The sequence below is a fragment of the Pundamilia nyererei genome, unplaced genomic scaffold, assembly GCF_000239375.1.
Source record: "Pundamilia nyererei isolate P.nyererei 1_Seehausen unplaced genomic scaffold, PunNye1.0 scaffold00100, whole genome shotgun sequence".
Lineage (NCBI taxonomy): Eukaryota > Metazoa > Chordata > Actinopteri > Cichliformes > Cichlidae > Pundamilia > Pundamilia nyererei.
Genome location: NW_005187501.1, coordinates 1,269,919 through 1,280,071, shown reverse-complemented (window position 1 = coordinate 1,280,071; position 10,153 = coordinate 1,269,919). Strand labels below are relative to the sequence as shown.

Genomic DNA, 10,153 nt, shown 5'->3' with positions numbered 1-10,153 from the left:
GAGGTGGGGGAATGAGTGTCCAAAGTGTCTCTATTGTTGGGGCCGTTGGAGGTGTGAAGGCTGCCTGATGGCTCGTCAAAACGACAGTAGAAGTCGTTAAGGGTGTTGGCCAAGAGCAAGTCATCAGTGGAGACCCTTTCCAGATGGCGTTCCAGTGTGGCTCAAAATCTGAAAGAACTTTTCTGAGTTCATAATTGAGATAGCTGTAGCCCCAAACCGTGACACATTACACGTAATGCCGAGATATGAAAAGGTTTTATGGTAACAGCTCTAAGGGAATCACAAATATTTGCAAAATAATATTTTATGCCTGGCAATTTGTGCTATCATTAGTTTAATTGTAGGTTCAACTAAAGAAATTAGATCAAATGATGTGTTTTTGCAACAGACTGCTTGTAACAAAGTGCCTAAAACTGGTTCTTTGCTAAGCTGTCTGTTTATGTGCAGACACAACACTGATTCCTAACTTGAGTTAGATCCCTTTTTTTAAATGTTTGAATGATTCACAGGTCAGTATTAAGTGGCTTAACAAAAAAACCCAAAAACAACATTCCTCGGAAAATGATCAGGTACAACGCCTAGACTGAAAATGACTAAATAAGCAGCCAGTGTCCAAAGAAAAACTTTGGAAGACCTCCATAAAGCGTCTTGCTTTATATAACTATTCCTCAAGAGCACTTTAATAAAGACAAACAAGTCCTGCTCCTTGGAAGTAAAGTATAAAGACATGAGAGGTGTCTCAAGCACTGTAAATACCTGCCAAAGCACTTAGAAATTCTCTTTTGATAATGTGATATCCCTGTGGTGAGGGATCCTCAGAGAACTGCCATCTGACTCTACAGTTTCCCTCTGCTCTACAGAGCTTCATAGCGCCTCTCAGCAGTGTGGCTGGAGCTTTACTGTTTTGGACCATTCTTACTGCTGATACTAAATGTTTTTCTTGGGAACCAGGCAGCAACAATAACCTCTAAAAACTCTTTGCCACAATACCTGCCCGGCATAGAAAGGCAAAGTTAGTGTCTGGCTGGAATACACAAAGGAACATTTAGTCAGTAAAAGATACTCCAGTCGAGGGTTTCTGCCAGAAACGTTGTTAAGCCCAGTGGCTGGATTTGGCCCCACAGTGGGAGATTTAATGTTGCACTCTATTAGCACAGTTCTATTCACCAGCTGCTTCTGGTGAAGAGAAAGAGTCAAACACAGGGGAGTTTATTTCCCCTTTCTACCAAGAAACGTAGGATACAGCAGGAGAAAAACACCAAGTCACGGTTTCCCTGAGTACACATTAAACAATAACTGAAGGAAAAAGTGTGTTTAGTCATAACACTTCCCCATTTCTTTGTTTTCCATTTTATTTCTACTAACACTGCAACTCTTTGAGCTTTTAGACACTTATAAAATACATTAAATAACCCAACAGCTGCAACTTTTGTCACCAGAAAAATGTCCCTATGCTCAACCCTGTCCAGGATTCAACCTTGGCTGATAGAAAGAAAAGTTCCCTCCCAGAAAATAAAAATACAAAGCCATTATTATGATAGCATTTCTCTATACTGGCTGTATATGAATAAGTGTGTGTGTGTTCGCGCTAACTGTAATTTGCTTTACTTTGGCCGTAGGTTATGGAGTGTGCACAGAGTGGTTGCCCGTGTCCACAAACACAGCAGAAAGCAGCAGAGCCAGCACACAGCTGACTATAGGAGGAACACACATGTGGGGAAACACAGCACTGGGAATGGCCCGTGGCACTGGCAGATGGCTGTCATCAACTCAGAAATATACACAGCGAGTCTCTGCACCCAGCCACCCATCCATCACTTGGCACTCTGCCATGCCAATTAAAACAGCGTCGGGCACGCTGCCCTGCTCGCACACTGGGTTCACAAACACAAAACCCGAGGGGGTAATGACTGTGCGCGATGATATCTATTTATGTAAGATTCATTCAACATATAACTCAGCTTGGCTGATGTAATTATAGATGAAACAAAGATAATGCGCTGTTCGTCTCTGTCGTTTGTGTTTTTGCTCCATTTTACGCACGCACTAAATCTGTTGGACCTTCACTGAAGTTCCAGATGTAGATTAAATGTTTTATTTATGAGTGAAAAGCAGGTGTCACATTTAGTATAAAAGGGAAGGTCTCTGTCTCTGTGTGGGCTAGATAAGATACTCTTCTTTCTGCTTCGCTGTCACTATATTTTTTCTTTCTAATATCTAATTGCTGGTCTCACCCCATCCATTACACTGGCAGTGAAATGGAGGTGAATTAGCATATGTATAAAGCCAGTGTCAAACACAAGATGGTGTTAACAGCAGGGGGCACACCCCGTTTTTCAATTTTATTGTGTCTCGGTGTGTGTGCCCATGTGTGTTTTGCCTGTAAAAGTGTGTGCTCTTATGAGTTAATATATGCATGAGTGCATGTTGATTTAAACTTCATAAAAAGGGCCCTGATTTCTCCAGTCTGGGGTTGACCCAAACACAGGATAGGCAAAGCATCAGCGTAGAAGGCCAGAGCAGGAAGCAGATGCCTGTGTAGCATACACAAGTGAGTCGAATTAAAGTGCGCGTCGACATAAACTGTCTACGTAAGGTTTGTTGGATAACTGAGCTGCCAGAAAAGCTTTCATGTGCTGCTTCATTGATTTTGTCGGTGTCTGGACATTCTTTCACGAATAAATCTTTTTCCATTTTGATTGAATACCTTTGCTGTTATGATTATGGCAGTGAAGAACAATGTAATAGTTCATGGTCAATTCAGCGATAGCAAAGAAAATATGGGCAGTAATTTTAAAGCAAAGCTATGTGCAAGCTGCAGTGCAATTACCCAACACTGCTTTTGCCTAATACATGTAGAAGCAGGTTGCTGGTGGTGCAGATGTCTGGCAGATTACACTGTAATGTGAACAGGGTAATTCTAGTGTGTACCTTTTGACAGATGAAAAATATTTCCTGTCTCTTAACAATCGAGAGATGCAAAATTGTGATTCATAGTATCATAAAATGCTGAGATGTTTTGGTGTCTGATATAACAATTTTACTGACTATCAACCGAAGCCAAACACTCAAAGTGTGCCCATCGAACGGTCAGGCATGGGAAATAAATGCTGACAGCAAGACAGATCAAACACTGCATGTTACAGCTGATTTTTATCTTCCATTCCTCTTTTATATGGTTTCCACTAAATTTGGACAATTTAGGAAGAATCAGGTCAGGATATTTTTCCCTGTTGTGCTTTCTCAGATTTAGCACACAGCAGGAAATAGTCTGCTTCAGATGCGTTTGCGCTTCTTCAACTACTCGGTGCGGTTAAAGCGAGACTGCTGCCTGCAGACAGGAACACACATGATTCCAATTCACAAACAGTAAATGCACAGTTTTATTAGCTGCGCTATTCACGCACTGGTTCAATCCCAACACCACACAGACTTTGCACAAAGGAGCTGGCAGGTAGAAGACTTAATGTCATAAGCCTGAACCAACTCTGCCAGGTGATGTCTAGAAAAGTCAGGACTGCAGCTTTGATTTTATGTGTAAAAAGCCGAATTTTGGTGTCTGATAGAGCTCTGAAACTCCCACTGTCAGCAGACCATTTTCACAAAAGCAGTTTGCAAGTACTGACGCGTAGCTCACAAATGGGAAAACTTCATGTGTCAAGAGGCCAAAAAATTCCAGCAGTTCTCCTGTTAACAATTAACAGCTAACAAATTACATCTCTCTTACTCATTCGCTCATAACAACTGGCTGCAGGAAAGTCGGACACTGCATGTTAGAGCTAATCTTAAACCGATCTGTCTTCAAGTCCTTTTTTATATTGCTTCCATGCATTTAGTGCGACAGGAAATGCGATTTTAAAAAAAATCAGAGACGCGAACGCTGGGCGGCTTTTTGCTGGAGGCAGCAGCCAATATAGGTCGGTGTCCTCAATAACAAGTGACAGAGCTCCACTTATGTATCATTGCATATTAAGCGTCCTTAAATGAAGCTAATAAAATGCCTGTCTCTCTGTGTCTCACACTCAAACTTACACACACACCAACACACTCAGTTTTCGGCACCTATGTGTAGAAATGAATGTCATATTAATTAAGCACATAAAGCCCCCGCATGTCCTCTGTGACTTGACCTCAGTCTTTCTGTGAAGACGTGCCACACTAAAGCCAACTAATTTGGCTGCCAATCATTTTTCCTTCTCCTTTGCGCTGTGCACTTTATGTGTCTTTATAGTAGTCACTTTTCTAAACACAGGTCTATATGTTCCTGTCACTCATCGCAGAGTGACAAACCTCCTCTACTCTCTTTCTCTCCAGCCCTCGGTGATTCCCGATTTTCGGCTCTTCTAACACTAAATACCACTCTCTTCTTTGTTTTCTCTCCTTTGTCTCCGGGGCTGCTGAGCAGTGAACAGTGATCTCCAGAATTAATAACACAGAGAAAGAAGCAAGCAGGCGGACAATTGGATACTATAACTTCAGTTCAGGAAAACAAGTAAAGATGTCCTCCAGTGGGTCTTCATGCTGCCGAGTGAACTAAGCAGGTATTAATAGTATTTCAGTGCCATTTGCATTTCTTCTCTCAGATAATGAGGCCGAAGAGAAGTTAAAGGCTCTGACATTAATGTGTGTGTGAGTGAGAAGATCAGGCACAGAGCTAGAGAAAGGTTACTTTTATTTGCATAGGCTAATGAAGGTCAAGTTTACATTGAATGTGTCTGTCCAGAAAGACACAAAGCCACCTTTGAAAATAGACTTTCACTCATAAACATCAATCCACTGGGCATGCAGCTACTTTGGTCAACCGCTGTAAAATGAATGCAAAGTGCAGCTCACGATGCTCTGGTGTCAGTTTTTCAGGAAACGAATGTCAGGAAATCACTAATGTTATTTAATTTTGATCGAAATCATAAAACATCGAGTTCATCACTTGGAGATTATGAATGTGGATGTTAACTATAAAATCGGACCTGCCTGTGGTTTTCCAGTAAAAAAAAAAGTACATTTGTCGTTGAGATATTTTAGTCATGCCTGATTGGAGCTGGTAGGATAAAAACCACTTCATGTCTAATCTGAGTCAGACAGTTGTGCTCTCGCATGCAGCTCAGCCAGGTAAAGTTAAAGGCTGTAGTTCATGTGTGATAATGACTTAGGAAGGCATTCGCTGGTTACAGCTTTTCTAACTGGAAGAAATGCTGCTTTACTATTTCAAATAAGTAATTTGATATTCATATAAATGACAAATATCAACAAAGGATTTTGTGAAAGATAATTAGACTCCACAAAAAAAATATTTGACAGTTTATGAAAATACTGATCATTAGCTTTATTCGGTCACATTAGAGTAGGTAAAAGGTAGCCTCTTTGCAACTAATGCTGAAATTGTGGTTCACTAGTGGTAGCATGTTGGGAGTCCATGGATATGAGAGGAGAAAACATCTGTGGATGGATAGAGTGCATAAAATATGTGGTAAAACTGGTCTGTGTGCTACTACTCATCTCGTTGTTGCTTTTTCCAGGCGGCTGGGTAGAGAGTAAAGTTATAACACACAAAGAACTAAAGTGAAACCGAGTGTTAAAAACAATGCAAAGTGTCCACAGCAGCCCCTGTTGATACCTTTTTAGTCTTTGATTCTTTTTAAACTTCTTCCTTTCCTGGTGATTTCTGCTGTCGGTTTCTTCCCTGCTCTGGTCCATTTGTCAACCAATCAGCATCCACAGCATATACAGCATCATCTGTGTCCAGCAACGTGCAATTGGGATTTTGAAGGACTTTATGGAAGCACACTTGTAATGTTTCAAAACCTCTCTGTATAACGTCCATCGCAAAATACATACGCAAATTTGCACTATTGCGATACTACAAAAAAAAAAGAAAAAAAAAAGTTGTGGTTGTTGGGAAGCAACTTGTCACCAAACAATTGGAGTCTGCCTTGGAGTGACTGCAGTCACTGCCTGACACAGTGCAGTTTGTCAAAACTATGTATGTAGACGTGCTGCCAGCATGTTGCAAGCAACTGGAGTCAATCTGTGCTGAGGACATCAGCCCTGCAATTCATTTTTCCAACTCAATTAGTTGCCAGTAGGTCATATTTGAGGGTTGCCTGGTATTTTGCAGTTAAATAGCTGTTTTGCAGCAATTGCATCACTTTTTGTGGAGGAATTTCAGTTTCAAATCTGAGGCTCTGGCTGGACTCTGCATTTCCGATGAACGTAGACTACAAACGAGTCGTAATTTTTCCCAATTTATCAAAGTTAATCACCATATTATCACAAACAGATTGCATTTAATTGCCAACTTGTTCCCATTCAGCCACAAACTGATAGAAGACTGACTGTCTTATTGCTGTTTTATCACCATCCATCACTTTGAAGACAGCAACTGACAGCAAATGGTCACAGGCCTGACCCCCTCCCCTTCAAAGCAACCATTTCAAAGGCAACAAGATCTCAAGTTGTCTCCAGCCACTGTTTTGCCTTGCACAACTTCAGCCTTAGTTAACAGTTTTAGCCCCATATACTGCTCTTTCCACCATGCCACACTTAAATTCAGTTTATCTCAAGACGTCGTCAGTTCTTTGCTGCCTGGTTAATGCATGTGCTCGTAACGACGGATATCTGGGTCGATCTGACAGCTAATTAACACAGTATTGACTGTGGCTCAGTGTCAGGAGAAAACTCACTGAGTGCACTACAATTAAAGGAATTTGCAGGTAAAACATACCACATGGGAGAAAGGGGGAGGGGATGCAGAGAGGCGCAAAACAGATAGAGAGGTGGTACAGATGTCCTGTAGGTTAATTGCACAGGACTCTGCCTGACAATAAGGTGCCAACTCATCTGCAGAAAATTAGATGTGTGTGTTCGTGTGTAGACAGCTGCATGTTTAATGACAAACCATTATAAGGGAGTGCACAGTCCACATTTATCAATGTTTTCTCCCACATACGCAAGAACACGGGTCTGTACAGCTGACATACAACCACAAGGCATTGGAAAGTGTCTGCGGTGCTTATTTGCATCTTCCACATCAAGTAACTGCACTTAACAGCGTGCTAATGTCACACAAACACAACAGGCTTACCCAAGCAGAAATAAAAGCTGCATAAAGAAAGCAAACACAGGCTGTTCTTCACACGCTGCCCCACACAATAGATTTTAGATGAAGTCTGAGTGAAGGAAGGAAAAATGGGGCTCTGTGGGATAAGAAACGAATGGACTGAAGCCGAAACAAGAAGGTAAATAACAAAACAAGTAGGCGCTCAATGAGCAAACAGGTAAGCGAGCATCGCACTGGAGATGAAGTTAACTCATTTAAACTTGCTTGTGTTTCACTTCCACGTTCTCCTCTGTTGACTCTTCTTTTTGCGCTCTCTCTTAAGTTTAAAAAGACCAAATACTATAATAAGATAATCTTTATCCTTCACCCTGCAAACCAGATTAACAATTAAAGCTCTTGGCCGAGACAGCCTTTGAAGTATAACAGCAACCAGTTGCTTTTTTTTTTCCCTTCTTCTCCTCTGGTCTTGAGGTCGTTCTCTTCTCCTCTTCGCTTTTGGCTGCAACCAACAGCCCTAATAACTGCTCACTACTGCATTATAAATCTTTTAATCCCAGAATCTTTATAATCCTTTGAGGCAGAAGCTGTAAAACTTACAGTGCAGCTAAAACGCAGTGTCAATGCTGACATATCAGAGAGGTGCTTTGTGCCATTGTTATACTGGACGATGCACAGCTATTTAATGTTTTTGGAGAAATCCTCCACATGGCTCCCAGTGCATCTTACACAAAAACAGAAAAAAAAATGCATTCCCAGTAGTGCTGCTCAGCACGAGAGCTGGAATAAAGAGCATGGGACTAAAGGACTTGCCAGAGAGAGCACTCTGACCTCTCCGATGTATCAGGGGGCAGCCTGGGTGCCCGTGATGTTTTAACGCTGGTGAGCTGAGAGATTCTCAACAGCCAAAGAACACACACAGACCCTGTAGACAAACAGACCCCAGAGTAGTGATCACAGCGGTCTACTCATGCCAACCCTGCTGAAAATACCCATCTAATCAACTGCGGCTGCTTCATCCACCATATTACCCTGCCCCCTGGTGCTAAAGCAAACTGCGCCTTTAAAACAGAGAGTAAACCGACATCACAGAGCTGTCAAAGCGCAAGAGAAAAAGGAGCACAAGTGACACTGAGTGAGCAAGAAATGCATTGTCATCGTTTGTTGTTTAGGTTCTTGTGAATTTGAATGACGTGAAGGTCAAACAGTGCGAGATCTGTTCAGGAAAAAGACAGGAAGACGGGCTGAGCTGTGAGAATGTGATGTGGGAAAAACATGAAAACAGAGGAAATGAGCAATGGAACGAGAGAATGACGCACACTGCCGATTCTCCCGTTATCATCTTCCACCCATTGCGGGTTTCTAGGGAATAGAGATGCAACAGAAGAAAGCATTGCCTGTGGCAGCAATAACCTACGCTAAATGATATGATATCTGCGTGTGTATGTGTGTACACGAAAGCACTTTCTCCGGCTGTTTTATGAGTAGCACAGCATCTCAGACAGCTTTCACTGTTCCCTTTAAGCTCGTAAGAGTTATGTCTACAGATGTAAACTCAATTTCACATCCTGCATCATTTTTCTTTTCCTTTTTTGGCCGTCTTCCTACCCACACTCTACCTACCACACTGGAAATGTTTTCTCAGACACAACTGTTTTATTTACCAGTAAAGCAAGTTCACAGGAGTGAAAGAAGAAAGACGGAAGACGGGACGATACAGAGAGACGACAAAAACAACTGTGGGTTTTCTGCTGACTGCATTGATCTTTTAATGACTCATTCTTATAACGGTACTATGATAACCAAACCCAGTAAACAGCGATGTGTACTATAATATCGATTTAGTGAAGGCAACAAAGAATAGAAGGACAGAGATGAAGGAAAATATCCCTCGCAGTGATAAATGAATAATACATTAACCCAGTTCGAAAAGGTTGCCTCCACTTCAAGCTCATCCTTCAAATCTTGAAGTTCCTTTTTTGGCTGAATGTTGCCTGCAGCAGCAGTGAGCAACAAAACAAGGCAGACTCCCCCTAACCCAAAGCTTTACTTCTGAAGCCCTTCCATCCAGCTTATGACAAATCTGAGCTGATAGATGACAGCGATGCCTCCATTATTGGCCGATGGATCCACATTTTTCAACTTAATGAAACATGCTCCTTGGAGCCCAAACTAAATATTTAATGGTCTCTCACTGCGACCTTGAAACCCTTCTAACAAAGACAAAGGGACACCCCACTTTCTTCCTTTTCTTTTCAACCATCCCTTCAGCTCTTTCTTTTTCCCCGTCTGGCCCCGTTTTCCAGCGAGAGAGGAAAAGGGGACTAACCAAAACAACAGTGGACATCTCAAAAGGATTCAATTTTCCTAAGCAGAGCCCTACATTTACCCGGAGAGGAAGTGGGGATACAGGGAAAACGATGTCACTCGTGACGCTAAGATTTCAGTACCAATTTCCCTGCTCCTCTAGGGAACGAGTCCCGTGGAGTTGCAGTTGAATGCTTGGTTGAACAATTTCATGTAAATTGCAGGCAAAAGGGTGTTGCCATCTCATGTGGAGTAGAAATCCAACGAAGGCGAAGGATAAACCAATTCACTGTGCATAATGCAAGTAGTAATGAGGTTCAGCGAGAGTGCCGGGGCTGTAAAGTGAGGCCAGCCATTTTATTATCCTTCTCCGTGGGGGCCATGGGATGAATGGTAAAATCCAGGGCTTCTCATGGCTGGGTCCCTTTGCTTGTTTCCAATCTATCAAACTGCATTCACGACACTTCCCCAGTTGTAAATAATTCCAGCATTAGATAAAATCAACAGGACTCTGAAACACACTGGTACATCGTAGTTCAAGGCTGACAACATCACTGTGTGTTCACTCTCTCTTTCTGTCTGTCACCTACTGCCAACATTAACTACTCCACATGTATTAAAGTGACAATAACTGTGAAAAATAGGTGTGGGTGTGTCACGGTGGAGTCAGAGGGTAAGTGACTGTTAGTGTGAGTAAATCTGTGCCATTGTGCGTGTCTTGAACCCAAAACTTCCTGCAGAGCTGGTCACCAAGAGTGCCCTGGCACCCATCCAGGATTGGGGCAGTCGGTC

General features: G+C 42.2%; 1 protein-coding gene across 2 annotated transcripts in view; it reads right to left on the bottom strand.

Annotated features, from left to right (window-relative positions):
* The window catches only part of nkain4 (sodium/potassium transporting ATPase interacting 4), a 53,661-nt gene that overhangs the window by 14,838 nt on the left and 28,670 nt on the right, over positions 1-10,153 (bottom strand). The gene's annotated exons all lie outside the window — the stretch shown is intronic.